General features: G+C 33.5%; 1 long non-coding RNA gene across 1 annotated transcript; it reads right to left on the reverse strand.

The window, feature by feature from the left end:
• Positions 1-10,853: 10,853 nt before the first annotated feature.
• LOC149416822 (uncharacterized) lies at positions 10,854-12,131 on the reverse strand. The gene is made up of 3 exons (XR_016303385.1): positions 12,040-12,131; positions 11,323-11,502; positions 10,854-11,175 (listed from the first exon to the last, which is right to left on the reverse strand). It is a non-coding gene; the product is annotated as an uncharacterized LOC149416822 (long non-coding RNA).
• Between the last annotated feature and the right edge of the window lie 9,326 nt (positions 12,132-21,457).

Consider the following 21,457-nt stretch of genomic DNA (forward strand, 5'->3'; position numbering starts at 1 on the left):
TAGTCCCCTTATTGACGGTGCCATCAGCACCATATCGTCTGCGTAGCTCACGTTGTTGATGCATTCTCCTCCAATATGGCAGTCTACCCCAGCGTTATTTAACCTGTGAGTTAATTCATCCATATATATGTTGAACAGTACTGGGGACAAACAACCTCCTTGTCTGACCCCACTCTTTAAGAAAAAGGGTTCTGAGAAACCATCTTTCCATTTAACGAAGTTTTCTTGTTGACGGTGCCATGTGTCGAGAATTCGTACTACTTTCCATGGTAGACCTCTTTCTTTTAGTTTGGTCCACAATAATGGATGGTAGACTCTGTCGAAGGCCTTACTAAGGTCCAGAAAGCATGCGTAAGTTGTTGTTTTTCTCTTCCTGTAGTATTCCAATGTCCGTTTTACGCAGAATATGGCTGAGTCCGTGGAGCATCCTGTTTTAAAACCCATCTGATTGTCTTTCGTTTTCAATTGGAGTCCGACTTGATCTAAGAGAACTCGTTCAAATATTCTGGCGGTGGCGGTGGCGATGGATGTCGGTCTGTAATTTTCCTGTAAAGTTATGTCTGTCAGTTTAGATTTTACTATCGGTATTATGATTGTCTTTGTCATGTCTTTGGGTAGATAACCACTCTTTATGATATCGGTGAACAATGTTGCCAGTAGTTTCAGAATCGCTACCCCTGCATGTTTGACGTGTTCGGTACTTAAGCCGTCATGTCCTGCTGATGTTCCGGATTTCATGTTTTTAATGGCGGTTTTCACCATATTTGCAGTGACTATAGGGTCAATGTCATCATAGGCATTCAAATGCGTTTCGTTTGAGGAGATGGTCGGCGTGGTAGTCGCGAAATTTTTTTTGAAAATATTGGCGATTACTTCAGGATTCGTTTCTCCGTTTATGTTGCAAGAGACTTTGGAACGCATGTTCAACATTTTATTAGATTTATTCCAAAATGATTTGAAGTCCCGAATGTCTAAGTCCGCTGCTATTTTATCCATCTGGAGTTGTGTCGAATTCCTTTGGCATTGTTTTAGAGCTGTTTTGAAAGCGGCACGCTTTGTCCTTCTATCCTCCGCTATGGGACCATTGTGCGGTCTCCCATTATCAATCCAGGTGAGCATTGCTTGTCTTGATTTTTCGTATTTGTCTGCAACAAATTCATTCCACCCACAGACTTGCTTATATTTTGGTGTAGTAGTATTTCTAAATATACAAGCGGCACTATATCGTAATGCTTGTACTATACATCCGTAGAGGTGTTTTATTTTGGCACGTTCAGGGTTGCCACCGTCCTCATGAAATGTATTTTTTGGTTTGATTTTAGCTAGATAAGTTTGCGAACATGAGTTATAAATTCCGATATCACGTCTATTTTTCGGATTCCATAATGCTGGATCCCTTAATGTAGATGAAAATACTTCCGATGTTACTATTCCATTCGTATTTAACGTTAGTTCGAGGGGTCGGTGGTCAGTCCAATCAACATGGTAATGTATTTTCATCTCGATAATTTGTTTGTAAATATTTTTCGTAACTAGACAGTGGTCTAACCACCTGGTAGTACTATGCGCGTCACTGACGTATGTGTAAGAATTCTCAGGTAAAATTTCGGTGTCGGCAAAAATGTATTCGAATTCTTGACAAAAAGATTTTAGCTTTATTCCAAAGAGTGAATCGGGATTAGCGTTGAAGTCTCCGATAATAATTGAATTGATATAATCTTTGTCGTCAATGATCGTTTGTAAGGAGGCCAGGCAGTTGGTAAACTCCTCAAAGTTGTCAGTTAAGCAAGTCGGCATATAGATTGTGAAGATGGTTAAATTTTCAGTATTCAGACTCACCTCGATTCCGGCCATACGACAATTGTCCATCGGGATTGTGGTAACCCTTAAATTTTGCTTGTAAATTATTCCAACTCCGCCGTACGGTCTACCTAGCAGGGGACCGTTAGCTATATTGACGGCAAAGGGTGCCCAAGCTATTGAAGTGCGGGTGAATATTTGACAAAAATTCAATCTCGGTTGGGAGTAGCCATGTTTCTTGGAGTAGTATAATGTCATATGATTCGCAGAGATCGTGAATAAATTTTTCGGAGCTACGGACCGATCTGCAATTAATCGAAATAATTCTTAATTTATCGGTTGTCATTTTGATCTTTGGTTGATGCACGCAATTCTATATATTTACGGAATACAATTCCTTCCGGCCATAGTTCTTCCACCAGGTATTTCGGTCCCTCAGTTGCTTTTACAGAAAGTTTAAAGGTGTTAAATGGCGTGGGACGGTAAGGCTTAATTTTTTCGATCTTAGTATTTTCGAAACCATTATCTACAAGGTAGGTCTTTACGTCGTCCTCGGTAGTTTCCAAGGTAAACCTTGAAATATAAATAGACGTAATTAAATCTGCCGACTTCAGTGTAGTTGAGGTTGCTTTTCCTCTCAAGTTGCGTTTGGGTTTTCTAGTTACTAATGTAAATCCTCTCTCATCTTCCGCAGGAGGCCGAGGCCGCGGGCCGTGGTCGCGCGATGCCTGTTTATTATTTTGTTTTAAAGCATGTGCAAAGTTCATTCCCGGCTGCACTGGACTATTTGGAGTGTGTTCGTTCATTGTCTTTGTGTGTGTGGTTGACAATGCATTGCTAGAACCAGTCGATAAGCAGGATGCGCCGCCCGTCGGTATTTGTTTACTATTTGGAAATCGTGGCTTACCCTCAGTTAAGTGGTAAATAATTACTTCCGAATTCCCAGTTAAGTCACTTTGTTTGTTTGGGACCTGAATATTTGCAATTTGCTCTCTTATTAGTGCCAGTTCTTGTTTTATGTCTTCATTTTTTGTGGTTGATGAATCTTTTAGTTCGGTTTTTATATGAGTTATTTCCGTTTTCAGTGCATTGAGTTCCTTAAGGAGTTTGGACACATCTATGCTGTCGAAGTTGATGGGAGGTAATTTATGCAATTGTTTAGCAGCGAATACTGTTAGCTTATCAGGATCGGTCTCCTTCAATGCTCTCAGGATGTCCTGGAGGTCTCGGCTGATTCTGCCATCTCCTTTCCGCAAAGTACGTTTATCCGGAAGCTTTTCAAACAGGATAGTTTTCGCCTCCTTTATTTCCTCTTCGGAGTAAGTAGAGATGCATAATTGTGTAATTGCAATCTCATCCAGAGTGTCTGCCTTGTTTTGAATAAACGTAAGACACTCGTTTATAATTATATTACATGAGTTACACGACATAGCGATGCGATACGGTCTTCTGTCGCGACAATACTGAATTAAACTGGTAATAATAATAATTGGATAATTTGTAAAGCGCCGTTTTTGTGAAAAATCACCTCAAGGGCGCTGTACAATTTATTTCCTAGGATCTACATTTGTTATTTAGAAAAGATACCAAAACATACTTACCTGGCAAGTCACTTCCGACAAACACACTTATATTAAAAAGTTTATGCTTATAAAAGATAGAACTGCACGCAGAGGACACTATATCAAAAAACACTGGTCGTCGCATGATCTTAAGTCTGCTATAGTTTTTATTTTAATTTAAATGTATTTTAACTGTCTTAAAAGCCTACATATTGTTAGTTGTTATCATTTTTATTTATTTATTTTTAATTAAGTATTATTTTTATTTATTTATTTTTAATTAAGTATTATTTTTATTTATTTTATTTTATTTTTAGTATTTTTTACATTTTGTTAATTTAAATTGCCGTCAACTGTGAAAGTGGAGGTTTCTGAAATTATGGATACGACTGTCTGAAAAGGTGCGTTTTAAGTTTAGACCTAAATTCTGTCGAGTCTGCGATCATTCTCAAATCATGTGGCAGTCCATTCCAGGCTTTAGGTCCTGACACGGCGATTGCACGCTCACCGAACTTAGTATCTGGTGTGCGCTTTGGTTCCTTCAACCTTCCGATAGCTGATGACGTTGCTGACCTAAGGGTAAACATTATGACGTAACGACTATTAACCTATTATGTATATATTACTGCCGCATGGATGAAACCACAGTATCATCCTTGAGAACCTCAAGGACGATGATGTGTTCAATTATTAGATAGTGTATTCAATACTCGTTTCGCATCGAAGGAGTACAGTCGCGTAATTTTGTAACAAGTAAATCAAATAATATAGTTTACATTAATAACTCGCCCACCTGGGCGCTCCATTCCATCCAATATGGAAACTCAAGAAATTATTAAAAACATTAAAGAATTAATAAACAAGATCACTTCAGTGAAGGACTCAAAAATAAAATTAACACTGGAACAGAACATTATATCACTGGAAGAAAAAAATCAAGATGAACTAATAAACCTACAAAAAAAGATTAAAGAATTACAAGAAACTAATATTAAAAACAATCATCACTACGCACAGAAACTAGAAGAAATTCATAATAACAAAAGGACATATGCAAATGTATTAGGTGACAATAAAAACTTCGTGAATACAGGTGCACACATCCCAGAACAGAAGCACGCCATCATAATTACATCTAAAAACACCTTGAAGGCCGAAGATATAAAAATAAAAATTCAAAAAAACATTAATTTAACTAAAATAAAAGTTGGAGTAAATGGAGTAAAAAAAATCGGAGGACAAAAATTACTGATTTCATGTCAAAAAAAAGAAGATGCAGAAAAGTTAACCGAAGAAATTAATAAGGTAATTGGAAAAGAAATATTGGCCGAAGAAATTAAAAAAAAGAAACCGTGTTTAATGTTGAAAAGACTGCAATGCCAATTGACTGAAGAGGAAATAATAGATGGGATTGTACAACAAAATGAAGGATTAACCCTGGAAGACAAAAACAACATAAAGCTTATCAAGGAATTAAAAAACAAATACAATGAAGGAAAAGAAAACGACACCACTAACTATATTATTGAAACAACCGGTAAAAAACAAAATAAACATCAAATTCCAAAGAGTATACATAGAAGTCTGTAACCCGCTTACTCAATGCTAACACTGCCTTAAGTTCGGCCACACAGCACAAAGATGTCTCGCCAGGACGCAGCCCCCCATTTGCCCTCATTGCACAAAGGAGCACATTCTGTCTAAATGTGAAAATAAAGAACAACCTCCAACTTGCAACAATTGCTGTGTTCAAAACAAAAGATCATTTAACATCACATTAAACTCTAATCTAAAACTTAAAAAATGAATGATTTTTTATGTAACGCATTAGATAAAAAAATGTATATTGAAGAAAATTTATGTCAATCTATGAAAGATTTTAACTTAATTTGCACTGAAAAGGGATTTACCCTATTTCATATAAATATTAGAAGTTTAGAACGAAACATGGATGAATTAGTTATAACATTAAAATAATTAAATTTTTTCCCGGGCCTGATTGTCTTAACAGAGACACACTCTGCAGGCGAAATCAATTATACTATTCCAGGCTACACATACCATGCGACAATAAACAAAATAAACAAAAACTCAGGTATCGGATTATTTATTTCTAACCAGTATAATGTTCTCAATATTAAAGAAATAATTAATGTTAACATATTAAATATAGAATTTAAAGACGTAAATAAATACTATAACATTATTGCTATTTATCGTACGCATACATCGACAGTACCTCAATTTATTGATGAATTAAAAAATATTTTATTAAATTTTAGAAATAAAAATACTATTATTGTTGAAGATATGAATTTAAATATCGCAAACGACTATTCTAGTAAAGATAAAGACACATATCTAAATATGTTAGCTGAACTCAATTATTTATCGTGCATAAATTCTTATACTAGAAATGTTAAAGGTCAACGCCCCTCATGCTTAGATCACATTTTTACAAATATTCCTGATATCCAAAATATAAAATCAGCTGTCATTCATGCAACTATCACTGATCATTATTCATGTATTTTTAACTATAAATTAAGCAATCCAAATTTGCCATTATTTAAACAAAATAATTACTCAAAAAAAGTACTTAATATGGATACATTAAAACACCAATTAGAATCAGAAAATTGGAATAAATTATTACAATGTAATGATGTCAATATATGTTGTAAAATGTTTGAAGAAAAAATATCTAAATGCATAAATGACTCGACAAATAATAATATAATAACCAAATCCAAAGTGTCGAACTTGAAACCTATAAAACCATGGATTACTCATGGTTTAGTAGTATCTGTACGACATAAGCAAGCTCTTTACAAATTAACTACTCAACAACCAAATAATAAAAATTTACTAAATCATTTTAAAGCATATAAAAACAAACTTTCATATATTATAAAAAACACAAAACAAAAGTATTATAAACAAAAGTTGAATCAGGCTGAAAATGATAGTAAAAGAGTGTGGACAGTTATAAATGAAATAATTGACAAGAAAAAAAAACAAGAATAACGACATCGCTACTATATTTCATGACAACGTGAAAACATGTTGTAAAGAAAATCCCTCAAAAGCTGCAAACATATTTAACACCTTCTTTGCGAATGTAGGGGAAAATCTTGCCAATCTCATTCATACTGACCCAAATATAACATTTCCAGACTGTAGTATTGATACTGAAAATAATATAGCAACATTCCAAGTCACCACAGAGAACGAAATAATATCAATTATAAACGGTATGCAAGGAGGTTCTGCCCCGGGTTTTGATGGAATAACAGTTAACAGTTTAAAAAATATTAAAATACAAATTTCTAAACTGTTAAAACACATAATAAATGTAAGTTTCCAAAGCGGAGTGTTTCCATCAATCTACAAACAAACTACCATTACTCCAATATTTAAATCTGGTAACCCAGAAGAAGTTAGCAATTACCGACCCATATCAGTAATCTCGAACATAGCAAAAATTTTTGAAAAGATAGTTAAAAAAAGGATAAACCAATTTGTAAAATGTAATAAATTAATTAATGAAAATCAGTTCGGTTTTATGGAAGGTAGAAGCACTCAGGATGCAATTGCAAAATTAACTAGTCTTGTTCATAATTCATTAGATAAATCATTAAAATGCATTGGAATTTTCATAGATCTTAAAAAAGCTTTTGATAGCATATCACACGACAAACTTATAAGTAAATTAAGAAACATTGGATTAAGTGGTACAGCTATAGAATGGATAAAAAGCTACCTTTTCAAACGCCCTCAAGTCGTAAAAATCAACGATGTACTTAGTCAACAAAAAACAAGTCACTTCGGCATACCTCAAGGTACAGTCCTGGGACAGTTACTTTTTATCATTTATGTAAATGATATATTCAATCAAAGATTAAATGGAAAAATAATATCTTATGCTGATGACACTGTCGTAATAATTGAAGGTACTGATTGGAATAATGTTAATAACTTAGCAAATACTGATATTAATATACTGAAAAATTGGTTCGATAAAAACCTCCTCTCATTAAATACTGAAAAAACAAAATGTATCCCATTCTCTATCAACAAATTTAAATCAATACCAGAATTAAAAATTATAATACATCAACTTAAATGTAACAGAACTAATTGCAATCAAGAATGTTCTATACTTAGGGCGAGTTGTTTCGGAAAAAATCACATGTGAGAAAGTCATCACAACGTCAATCCACTCAATTTTCCATAAATTGGGTTGTTTCATCGTCCGTCAAGAGAAAATTCAACGAAATATTCATAAAATGTGATCACCCGAAATCGGCCGGTTAACGCGATCCGCCATTTTGAAAAAGATTGACGCATGCGCAAACGTCACAATTGCGATCTGACATTTCGTATGTGCCAATTACTGGTGATAACGACCCTCACTATTTTGGCAAATAACGCAAAGAAAACCCAACTATTAAAAATTTATGAAGTTAAAGGTTTTGTGGGAAGAAGTTTAGATACCTTTTCTACATAAAATATTGTCGAAATTCGTTTTTATGTCGTTGGTTTCCGTGATTTAAAATGACGAAAAAACTGGTAAAAATATTGAAAAACTACAAGTTTGTTTCTTTTGTCGACCAATATATCACAAATTATGACCAACATAGTAGCCAGGTGGCCTGGAGATACCCATCTTTTTAATAGTAGCAGCATCAAAGTAAGGTTGGAATGCGGTGAGTTTGGAGATGAAGTGATTGTTGGAGATGGTGGTTATGGAATAAAGCCATATTTACTAACACCCTTAAGGAATTCCGTTTCTCGAGAACAACATTTATATAAAGAAAGTCAGATCAGGACCAGAAATGTTGTTGAAAGAACTTTTGGAGTTGTTAAAAGATGGCTTCCAGTCCTTTTTTCATAAATTAAAATGCATGTAGGTACAAGGGATCATTGTAACAAGATCAACCACCTGTATTCATAGACCCCTTGGACGAGGTTAACGATGTACTGGTGCAAGCACCAATCTTTAACAGGGGAGATGACCACGTTCGTCAAACCCTCATTAACTCATATTTTGCCAGATTGATGGACTAATAAATAGTAAAATACTACCCAGCACAAAAAGCCCTATCTTACCTCCTTCTGTACCATTAAGCCTGTCGTCCCACGTGTCGGTAAGGAATCCACATAAGCCGAGTGCTGTAAAACCCTGCATTGCAAGAGAGGTTCCACAGTAGACCGCCTTATAAACTGTTTTCTTACTTTACTTCTCTGTGCAGAACTCGGTTTATATTGATTCTTTACCAACCCATGGGGCAACACTTTCTGTAACATCTTCCGCCTGGAGACTCGGAACACATGTGTACAATCTCTTGGTACATGAGCGAAGATAATAAAAGTCTTTTGAATTTCAAAACAATAATGTCTTTATTCAAAAATAGCTGTACCCCGCCACGTGTTGCTGTGGTTCAGTCTGTTTTACCTGTAACAGGTGTCATCTAAATAATGTAGGTATATAAAAACATATGCATATTTGAATGCAACATTGTGTCTAAATTTCAAAGCAATCAATGAAGAACTTTCAGAGATTTTCAACAAACGACCATTTACATATATTCAGAGATAGATAGTTAACATGTACAAAATAATTAATGTAACGATAAATCTTCTATTTATTTTATACTTTAATGTTTATAAACTTAGTAAATTACTTTGTTCAATAATAGAGAATACATACTATTAGAAATGTTTTGAACAACTATCTCACATATACATATATTATGTAATATGCATTGGATCGTTATTGAATGTGAATAACTTAAGTGTAACTGCATACTCCTACCTAATTTCATAAAATAAATAGAGTACCAAGATGTAGTATATTCTTTTATTTGTATTTTACATAAGTGAGGAACAAAATATATCAAAATAATATAACAAATTAAAATAAAAGAGAAAATAAGTAAGGCACCTACCTACACTGTAGAAATTGAAAAAAAAAGTTAAATGGACAAATAGAAAAAAATGAATAAATCGGAAGGTTGCGGCTTCAATTTCCATCAGCGGCATTTATTTTTTCTCAGAGTTTATTTATTTTAAAATATGTATGGGTGTTTCAGACTAATATTTATTGATTATAATAATTTGTTAATATAAATTCAGTTAAAAATAAGAAAATAAAGGTTTAAAATAATATTTATGGTATTTTCCAATTATGTTCTAAATCCTGTATTAACAATTAGTTAATGTTAATTAAGTATTAATCTTAAGTGTACCGTACCATACCGTCTACAGTACCATACTTATCTACCAGGTAACTATGGTACTGTATATTATCTCCATATATATTTAGCAATAACATAGATCATTCTAGAAATGTATTACATAGTAAATTACATCAAGGTCGCTGTAGCGACTTGATTAGCGATTGTGATTATTTATTTTTTATTAATGCCCTGAAAAGAGTAAAATTATACCAGAATACTCTCTCGGAAGAAAGAATAATTTACAGCAAAAATACATACTTATACAATGGGAAAGAAACATTTAAGAACATAATATAATGGACTAGTTAATTGTGTGCGAATGCATTCATTCATCTTGTTCTAACAATAATTGACAATAATTGAAAAACATTAGAAAGAACACAAAAGATTATACGGCCCATAAAGTAAAGGTCACACAGCATTAAAAATATGCATAATATAAAAACCTGGACATGCCGTGCATAATATTGCATAAAATGCATTTTTTTAAATTTACAGTTTTAAAAGGAAAGAAAAGAAAAATGCAGTCTTACTGGAGTACCCCGTCGTAAGTACACAATGTACATTTGTTAGTATTATCATGTAATATAATGAAGGTAATTATGAAGCCAGAAAATACTTCATAAGAATTGTGTACATAAAAAAGAGAAAAATTATTAAAATTAATATGAGTACATTAAAGAATTCACCCAGTAGTGAACAGAGGGGAATAAACTGCTTTCATCTCAGTTTAGTTTTAGCATGACTCCGATATTACTCGTTCTTGTCTCAATAATCCAATTTTTTTTTAAACCGGAAATCGGTATGTATAATAATAATAGGGGGCGCTTCTGTCAAAAGGGTTGGATTTGGATGCTTCAACAACATGAGAATACATTAACTAATCAGATTGTTATCTTAAATAAAGCAACGATAGTGAAATACAAATATTTTGTACTAAAATCTACTAATAGTTTGTTTGAAAACTTGTATTAAGTCAGTCAACAAATTCGTTTACATTTAAAGGAGATGAAATTGCTCTTAGGATTGAGGTTTCTGGGGCGCTGCTATCAAAACGGTTGGATTTGGATGCATTAACAACATAATAATACATTAATTAATCAGATTAATTTCTTAAATAAAGCAACGATAATGTAAAATAATTGCTTTACACTACACTCTACTAACATCTTATATAAAATCATTCGACAAATTCGCTTACATTTAAAAGGAGAGGAAATAGGTTTTTAGATTGTTGGTTCTGGGGCGCTGCTGTCAAAGGGGTAGGAGTTGGAAGCTTAAAAAAATGTGAAAATGCATTAATTAACCAGATTATCTTAAATGAAGAACTAATATAAAACTAGGAAACATTGTAGTAGTGGTTAGTAAACTGCAGTCAACACCATAATAAACCTCAGCTGTGGCGCTAACCAAACTCCCACCTTCTTCCACCACCAGCTAGCTCCTGCAGCACCAAAGTGCTGATGTCATCGTCAAACACGCTAGGGAGTCCGTCAATCGAAGTAGCCACTATGCTCCGCATAAAATTTGTGTCTACCGCCAGTCCTCTCCTGAATTTCTCTGCTACCGTCCTTGAAGCATTATTAAAAGTCAATTAATAAACATATATACCTGCATGAATTAAACAAAGCATCAGGGCAACCAATTACTAAATATAACAGTTCATTTAACAGCATTATGGCGTTAAGATTAATACCAATTAAGAAATATATTCCAACCTGCCTTGCCCGACGCTTCATATTTTCAAACCGAGCTCGGAGCTGTTTGACAGAATCCATCGCCATTGAAATCGGATATAAGAGTAAGCCATGTCGCCTCTCGTTGTTTGAAGATGACTGCGTCGGTCTTTTTATTGGTGAGAATATGGCTATACTTCCTCACCAACATTGCATTGTTTCCTGAAAACACATTTCATATTTATAAGTAACAAGATCGTACAAGGAATTGGTGATATAAAATTAAATATGCACTTGAAATATTATATTTAATAGGTCAAAATACACAAATCCATCTTCACGTTTCTTACGGATATTTTTTTGAACGTTATATATAATATTCCTCGGTAACACATTATTAAAGTGTGGCGGAATGCAACATAATATATAAAAATAAACAAAAAATTTGCCGCCATAATTCACTCTATGGCGGAACAATCCAGAAGGGATAAAACGCGATGCTTTTAGAGAGTTCCACCTGTCTCATTCCACAGAAACACCGGGTAATATTACAAGCGATAATTATATAGAGGTATCGCAAATGTTTTCATTATGATCGTTTATGTTGTTTAGAAGACGAAACTCTACATAATATTAGCTTTACATTGGGATTTAGGAAAACAAAATGCCTCACGTACCTATACGGTTACAAACATGTGTATTATTTATTCATAAATTTCATATTTATTATGGAAAAAGGGTATAATTTACAATACTTACAGTAAGTTTGGATCCATTTTAAGTTTTCAAAATTTGAGACAATAAACAATCACAAAATACAGGCAGTCCAACAACGCGACGGCGGGAAAAAGTTTTGACAGATTGATAAAAATACGAGGTGTTGCCAGCGTAAAAATAATTCCTGTCTCGCAAAAAAAATATTCTCTGCAATAATTGCCCGATTCGGCGGGGAACACTGGAACGGATTATTCAAATATAACGGAAGCTTTTTCGGAGTTGAAACAACCCAATTTGTATTTGAATAAAATCGACGTGAAGATTTTCTTACATTTGAATAGAACTCGGGAATCTGAATAATTGTTCAGCTTTTCCGAAACAACTCGCCCTTAGTCTAACTTCTGAAATTAAATATCTTGGTATATATATAAATCAACATTTTAAAGGGAAAAAACAAATTTGTGAACTTGTCAAAAGAATTAGAAAATGTATTTATATATTTATAAGACTTAGAAATATTCTTAGAGTAGAAAACCTAAAAAGAGTGTACTATACAATTGTACAATCTATATTACAATATGGTATTATTGGCTGGGGAGGAACTTATAACAATATATTAAATCCACTTAAAATAGTTCAAAGATTGATAATTAAAGTAATATTGAAAAAACCATCCAAATTTTCTACTGAGATTCTCTTTTCAATATTCAATGTACCCACAATAGACAATTTATATAAAAAATATTCAATTCTACAAATTTATAAAGAAATACAGTTAAATAACTTACAATTCAATTCATCAGCAAGATATCAAAAAACTATCAAAATCCCGAAACTTAATACAAAGCACACACAAAATACCTATCTCTATCTAGGTATAACATATTTTAACATCCTTCCATTATATCTAAAAAATATTGAAGATATTCAGGAATTTAAAATAAAATTAAAAAATTACCTAAAACTACTATAAAAGTCCATATCTTACTCTTATTATTATTTCCTTCAAATCTTGAAACTGTATTATTGATAAATCTTGCCTATTTCTTACTTATCCCTTTGGTTTTGCAAATATATTATTTACTTACTTACATGATTCCATATAATTGAGCTATGATTCACTCACCAAACACAAGAGCCTCGTCTCTTTATGGTGAGGAAAAGCTATTATTATTTACCTTGATAACACTGTATAATATGTATAATTGTATATTTATTGTAAAAAACATACAAATATTAAATAAAAAAAATTAAAAAAAATTATAACGGCATAATAATACTTCTCCAAAAGATGCACCTCACACAGGTTCTCCTAGTGAGGTGTACAAACAGGTCTCCAACTCGTCTTGGAAGGAGTTTATAAATAAATGGTTTTTTTACATTAATCAGGGATTTATCAATACTCCGCGTGTTATAAAAGTGACTCGATAGTCGACCTACCTAGAAGCTGGCTAATTGGAATCTGAAACAGTAAGTTTCTCTGGGAGCCTTCCCACTGGCCCTGGCGACTACTGGCCACTGGCTCCATCTTGCGGATTTCCACGCAAGCTCTATGCACTGCCATCTGTGCGTGCATCTATGAAGCTCTTACTTCCCAACACTTATATACACTGTATAAAAGTGTATATAAAAAAATATTATGAATAAATAAATACTACATAACCTCGGTATAGCTTATCCAAGATAACGAGATTTAGAGTTATTCAAGATAGCTGCTACTCTTTTTTAAAGTGTTTATATCCTTGTGCGTTTGTCCATACTAAAAGCATTACTGCACACAGTACGAGTACCTACTGCTTCTGCTGCCAGGCAATATTGTTAATCGTTGGCAAGAGTGGTCGCAGGTCGTGCAACCGATAGAGACCAGGGTATCGATTCTCCAATCCAGGCCGCTCGCGATTGCCGTCAAAAGTACATACATCTTGAGTCTCGTCGAAGTTACATACTTACATAAGCAAAACGACTAAAGTCATTCCACCCGAACAACTCGTTGTTCGGGTGGAATGACTTCGTCGACAATCGAGGCCCAGGAAGAATAGTTTACCATCCGCCTTGTTAAACCTCTCGAACCCTGCGACCTCCCCGAGGCAACCGTTTAAACCCCTCTCACCCCATGCCCCATCCCTCTATAATTATTTATGAAGCGTGTATTTTGGCACATTCTTTTCCTCGCTCGATAAATAATTTGCAATTGCAGCGCTGTGGTATAAAGCCAGCGGATCGTATATTATTATTAAGACATTTTAACATAACTAAATTATTTCGTTAAAATATTTCGAGTTACAGTACCATGTGTTATTGTTTTGCGTGGAAAATGTATTTGGCGAAACACTTTTTTAAATTAATTCAACTACTCTCGTTCTAAAATAATGAAACATAAAAATTTCGGTCGCGTCTAGGAATTAAACCCAGGAATACAGACCCTCCGGAGCTTTACCCTAACCACCGAGCAATCCAACCCTACCCACTTCGGTCATATTTATTTAACTGTATCAAACTTCGACTAAGAACTACCGACATAATAATCATTTCGCATAGTTTTTTGGGTGCTTTTTTTACCTGATTGCAAGAATCTACCCGAATTTATTTGTAACTTTATTTTTTCTGGAATGTGAGGTTAGTGCAATCGAATATAAATATATACATACACATTGGAACATAAATATGAACCTGTAATGCGTGGTCCATTTTTTGTCTAGCGCGTTTTTTTTTGCGATATGTATCTAACATTATATTCATACTTATTCTGAGTGGGTCACGCAGAAGAAGTACCTATAAAAATAACCAAGCCACGGGAAATAAAGTTTGGCAAACACTGCTCTGGACCTAAACGAAGCGCTCTGTATGACCGAAAGTCCCCATCCCATAGTCCAGAAGCTTATAGTGCAGCATACAATGCAAATTGCTATGCAACATGTAACGCAACGCGAATCGTTTGTAATGTACTTATCTTGACGCGAATTCTGTTGTTGTTCGTATTGATCCATTTTTAGGCGAATGAAATGCGAATCCTGTTTTTATAGTGGCATAATATTTATTTTATTAGTTATTTACTAAATGCCGAACAGACAAGTCGCAATTGGTGGTACAGCTTTTCTGAAAACATTGGAAATCCCGTTACCAACATATTTACATAAACACAAACCATTTTAGACAAAGAACGTTTCTTCACATGAGCCGTTAACACATCGCTCATGGATGGCCACTGAACAAAATGCATTTTTACACAAATCTCTATTCTCTTAATCCCTAAGATTTCTTACTTTTTCCAAAAATACCCCCTTTCTCCTTTTGAAATTAAAAATCCCGCCGATCTGGGGACTTCTCCCCAGGCATACCATCACTGCAGGTACTGCGAACGCCATGCGAATGCCTTTGGGTTCGCGTCAAAAATCGACATGCCCCTAGTACATTTTGTAGGCCTAGTTCGCACTTGCCCAATGCATTGGGACATTGCTTTGCCCAACGTGTACAGTACCACTTAGCTGTGACATTTCTTAGCCTCCAATCGTGCACACATCAAATGATCTTAGCGCCAACCCACTAACAACGTTCACACGTTGGCCCCGTCTTCAGTTCGCAATACGCGTTCAGCAGAGACAGATGGCCCAACGTGTACCAGGTGCAACAGGCTACGGATCATCGCGAACGCCGCACGAGCATTTCGTGTTCGTGTTGCCGTCCATAAGAAGAATTCGCATCGCATTGCATGATGCATTGCATCTTGCTTTGGATGTTGCATTGCACACGTCTGGGCGCGGCATAAGCGAAGCTTGGTTGCCGGTGTCGGAATGATGCCGACTTGTCTCCACTCTACGAAGTGACGTCAGACAGCGAAATTCACATAAAAGTTGCGTTGTAATAGCACTAGTGTTATTTAGACCCGGAATCGCAGTTGCTCTTCTAGCTCGTTATGAGAAATATTTTATTGTACTGTTTATATATAATGGTCGATTATTTATAGAGCCGTTTAAATTTTTTTTTTAACTTTTTGTCCCGAAAATTCCAGCTTTGGACTCGGTTTACTCGAAAACGAAAGCTAAAAGAAAATTAACCACAAAAAACACCTGTGATGGAGAGTAATAATAAAACGATTAAGAATTAGCGTCAAAATAAATCTTAATAGGTATTTAGTTAATATTTTTATTCATGATTTATTACAACAGCAATTAATACACAAATAATTTGCCCCCTTACTAATAAACGTGTTTTCCATTTAAAAAAGTTGATTATCAACCATCTACCCTACATTCACGATTGTTTGTGAGTTGTGTAAAATTTACTAAATTATTGATTAATTAAATTAACACGCTTTATTAGTAAGGCCAATTTTTTAATTAATTATATTTTTTTACGCCAAGATGGATTTGTTCTCTTTTTTGCGGTATCTATATAATATTATTATAAGTATTAATTACTCGCCTGAAATATCCATACAAATTGAAAATATCTCCCGAGTAAAAATAAATTCCACCGACGGGGATTGAACCCGCACCCTCTGATGTCCTCAGGTGCTCCAGACTACTGAGGTAAGTCGGCTTACTCCCACTCCGCCAAATAATTCAAAATGTACAAATACTTCAATCGACAATTACTGCTTATTATGTATTTTTTCACCTGTAAACAACCAAAATTATTTTTGTAGGAAAGGCTTTGTTAGTGCTGAGTTTCCCACTAGATGGCGTCGAGATATTTTATATCTAGATTTGTTGGTGAAATATTTTGATTTTGCAAATATTATAGATTTTCAATTTGTATGGATATTTCAGGCTAGTAATTAATGCTTATAGAAATGTGTTACCCATAAAAACCTTGTCTTATATATTATAATTTTCTATCTTTGCGTGATAGTCAATCATTAATATTTTAAACTAGTTTTATTAAAATTATGAACATTGAAATAAAAAAGCTAATTGGTTAATTTCGTGTTGGATGATAATAATAATGAAATGGCAGTGTTGCTAATGACATTACATTTACACGTGGGGTTCATGCTACACGCTACTTATTACACGAAAAAGTATTTCCTGCTGCATAAAATTAATTATGATGTAAAATAACCCCATGAAAGCATTCATTGGAGATTTGTCTCGTGTAAAATGCACTATTCCTATGCAACCTACATAGCAGGCTCTGGTTCTAGCTTATCAAAATAGAAACAATATTTTCCTTACTCAAAAACAGAAGGCCTCGTAGTCTTTAGCAAGGAAATATTTGGAACACCTGTATGAGTTCAAAATTGTGAACAGTAAATTTAAAATTAGTAGTTTAAGGACGGGTTATTTCGGAGAATTTGAACAATTCATCAAATTTCAACGTTCATTTTTGGGTTCTGTGAAAGTCCTATTCAAGTTCTGTTATTATATCATTGTAGGCTAGTTGCTTGACAAAACTGAAATAAAAACAGTACTTGAAAAATCTTTCACAGAACTTGAAAATGAACGTTGAAATTTGATGAATTGTTCAAATTCTCCGAAACAACCCGTCCTAAATGATTCACCACTGTCACAATTTAAATAAAAATAGGGTGGGTCTCTACAATCCCGCTATTATTTGTTTTGCATGAAAACGTCTTGAGAACTGAGCATAATATATGGAGAAAGTGACAGTTACATTTCTATGAATGTGACAAAACTCCATTATAAAATTGTTAATCCATAAATATGACAATCAACACAGAAGTAACATTAAATTAATATACAAGTGTCTGAATATTTTACCTGTCAGAGGATTATTGTTTTATAATATTGTAAGTCAACATGTTATATTGTCTGATTCATTGTATAGGGAAAGAGTTTGCCATAAACATAACACAAGATTCTCTCAAAATGAAGGACTGGTAGTTCCGAAATGTACTAATAAATATGGTGAAAGAACTTTAAACTATATAGTACCCAAAATTTTTAACCTATTACCAATGACAATTAAAAATAATAACATGTATACTGCTAATGTTAAATATAATCTAAGGAAATGGTTATTGGATAATAATGATTTATACTGATGCCCCTGAAATGGAATTCATATTGTTAGAAAATGGAAAAACAATTATTTTGTAATACCTGACTACCTACCTCTATTTATGAAACTATTGATGTACTTGTTGATAATACTAATTTGTTCATACATTTATTTTTACTTGCTTATTATATAAGGCTTTTTATGCTGCTATTTAAACTTTTCTGCAATGTAACCAATTTATGTAATTATGTACTGTTCAAATTGTATCTTATGATTTTATAAATGTTGTCTCTATGTCCCTGCTGACAAACTACATAAGTAGTTTAGCGGGTTTAAATGTGAATAAAATAATAATAATAATTATTATCATTTTGTTTTGGCGAATCTTACAATGACATTGAATTAAGTACAGGGCAGTGAAATATAATTGATATTATCTGAAACAGGCAAATTTTATAACGTTTTGACAACTTGAATACTTTAGCTTAGTTTTTAGAGCACCTCAAGATCTACACCACGACGCACGAATAACTCATGTAATCCTTTCCGTTACGGAGTTATGACTGATTATTTTTTCGCGCAAAGTGAATTTCGAGGCTATTATCAGACCGGTGACCGGATAAATCATCAAAATGGTAATTCATCACATCTTTAAAAAGTTATATAAAGTCATGGAAAGTCATGAAACAAAAACTTTATTGACTGGGTTAAGTAGGTTAGGTTAGGTTTAATTTTTTTTTTTCATCGTTTCTAATGACTTTATATCTCTTTTTAAAGGTGTGTTGAATTGTCACTGTGTTGAGTTATCATGGAACCATAAACTTTATAACGATAATATCGTTTTATTTTTACTGTAAAATTTTTAATGAATATTTAATTAATGTTAAACGCCTACCTCATCCGGTGCGAATTTTATTACCAATATATATTATACGTTTTGTGAAATAAAGTTTTTTTTATTGATTATATATCTTTTTAGCTTTTAATATTACTCTGGTATGGGGTTCATACCTCATAGTAGTTTTAATGGTTTCCTACAGCGCAATATAACAGTATCCGGGGGTAAAGTGCGCTAACTTCGGGAGGTGATTCTAGGTGATGGTGGAAGTTAAAAACATGACCAACTTTTTTCAAAATTCCAATGTTAATTTTCCTGTACAAAAATATTTTTCCTCAGAAATATAATTTTTTTCCCATTCAAACGATTCAACTTTTTAACCTAAAAACTAACCAAAAATAATTTTTCAAAAAATTGTTAGCTTTTTACTTCTAAAATCATGTAGAAGCACAGGGCAGCCATAAAGCCGTGATATCTGGCAATGTCTCGATTTATTGTCCTGTCCTCAAAATTTCTGTTCACACTGTGACCAATGGGTCCGGAGATGGGACAAAACAATATTGTCCTGTTCTCATGTGTATTTGTGCCGAATAGTACATTCTACACAAAGGGTGTGACTTAGATAACAAGATACGCTTACTCGCTTACACTATAAGAAATAATAAATTAATTTGTGTGTATTTATCTTATCACTTGTCTTTGCCTAGTGATATCTAGTAGTATCTGGATTAGTATTTGATTTCCTGTTAACATGTGATGACTTATGCTTCTCGACTTTCCTGGCTTCGTTTGCATAATTTTCTGTAAACAAACTCTTCGTCTATTTCAAGCTTCTCTTTACTATCAGTAATGACGGTAAAGTGCGGAGGTAAAGTGCCTTAACTTCGGGGGGTTCTTCTACACGATTTTAGAAGTAAAAAAGATAACTTAAAATTTTCAAAATTGTTTTAAGGTGCAATGTAAAGTTATTATGATATCTATTAAGATTAGTAATTTGTAAATTTAAATGTAAGTAACCAAAATTAAATTTAAAAACACAACATAATAATGGTAGTCTAGTCTAGCAGTAGTGGGGATTTGGACACATAATAAGGAAGTTGACTAAAAAAAATCACTGAAAATATGTTCATGTAGACCAAAAAACACTGAGTCTATACATACCTATAAGTATACATACCTATATAATTCTATATTTTTACTCTCAGAATTAATAAATGGTTATTTAAAAGTGATTTAAAAGCTATTCTTTACAGATCTTCCCATTATTGGTCGAACGAAATCTAATGTACAATGTCCATTAATACACGCAATTGTTGTAAAACACGTTAATATAATGTCATTTTAATAATATGTCAGAGAACAGATCGCATCTACCATTTTTTGCTTAAAAACTTCCTGGAACATCAGTAAATTGCATCGTAACGCTTGTATTTCTTAGACATCGGTACGAATAATAATTAACATTATCTCCAGAAAGGGCGATGCCATATGTAGTAATGCAAAATCATGTGTTTTTGGTTTGAAAATTTGGTCGCCTAGAAATGTTTCAGATGCTTTAATTAAATACTGCGAGTAGTATACATCTTGGCCTTTGAAATAATCGAGTATTTTTTAGATAAGTCTTTTTATAAGCCTAGAAAAAAATAATGTATAAGGCCTATGAAAACTGCTTTAAAGTTCAAAATCTTACTTACGAACCCATTTTCGGTTATGATTTTATTGTATAGTGTGGAAAATTAAGTTATTTATAAAATGATCGAAAAAAAATTAAATATTTATGCCTGAACATTCACAAAATTAAATAAAAGGCACTTTTTGGCCATGATTTTCTTGCATATATCAAAACAGGCGGATGGTGTTAAGCGGGAATTTAAACGTTATCGCCATCTACGTAAGGGTTGTTATTGATAGCGGCTCAATTTAAAATATTACACGACGTAGTGCATCGCCTTATTGAACATATTCGCTGACAACACAAATCATATGACTAAAATCCCCCACTCCTAAAATTAACGTTTTGTAAAAATGAATAAGTAGAAACTGATTTTAAATTTACGTAAGCAATGGCTTAATCCCGCTGGCGCGTACACCTCAAACTGCCGTAACGTTTTAGCCTATGAGCTACATATGTTTAAGGATAATACCGCTTGAATCCTTGAAGTCTTGCGATGTTTTGGCGCAAATATGAAATTTTAACTTTAAATATTAATTTTACTAAAAAAATTTTGATATTAAAAAAATACCCTTATGTTATTTAGACGGTTGACATTGACAAAAAAATATTGGAATTCCTCAATAAAGAATAAAGAAAATCTCCATATAAAATGCGTACCCAGTACAACCCACGGAAGACGTGCAAAGCACATATGACATCTACCTCTTACCGCTCGGGTTATTAATTAATTAATTTAACTATTGAACAAACTTTAAAAAAATACTGGTATTTATGTTTGAATTCTTTATTAATGTAGAGTTTAGTATATTCTGTCAAATATGATTTGAGATTTTCACGGCCAAAAGTCTTATAGAGGTTCAGCTATCAGCAACATCAGCATCTGTAGGCAGACAGATGGAACCTAAGCGCAATCCAAATACTAAGTTTTGTGATCGCGTTTTTGGAGTATCTGGGCCGAAGGCTTGGAATAAACTCCCTCCGGAACT

This window comes from Hesperophylax consimilis, chromosome 16 (genome assembly GCF_061612785.1).
Source record: "Hesperophylax consimilis isolate HC1 chromosome 16, BYU_Hcon_1.0, whole genome shotgun sequence".
Taxonomy (NCBI): Eukaryota; Metazoa; Arthropoda; class Insecta; order Trichoptera; family Limnephilidae; genus Hesperophylax; species Hesperophylax consimilis.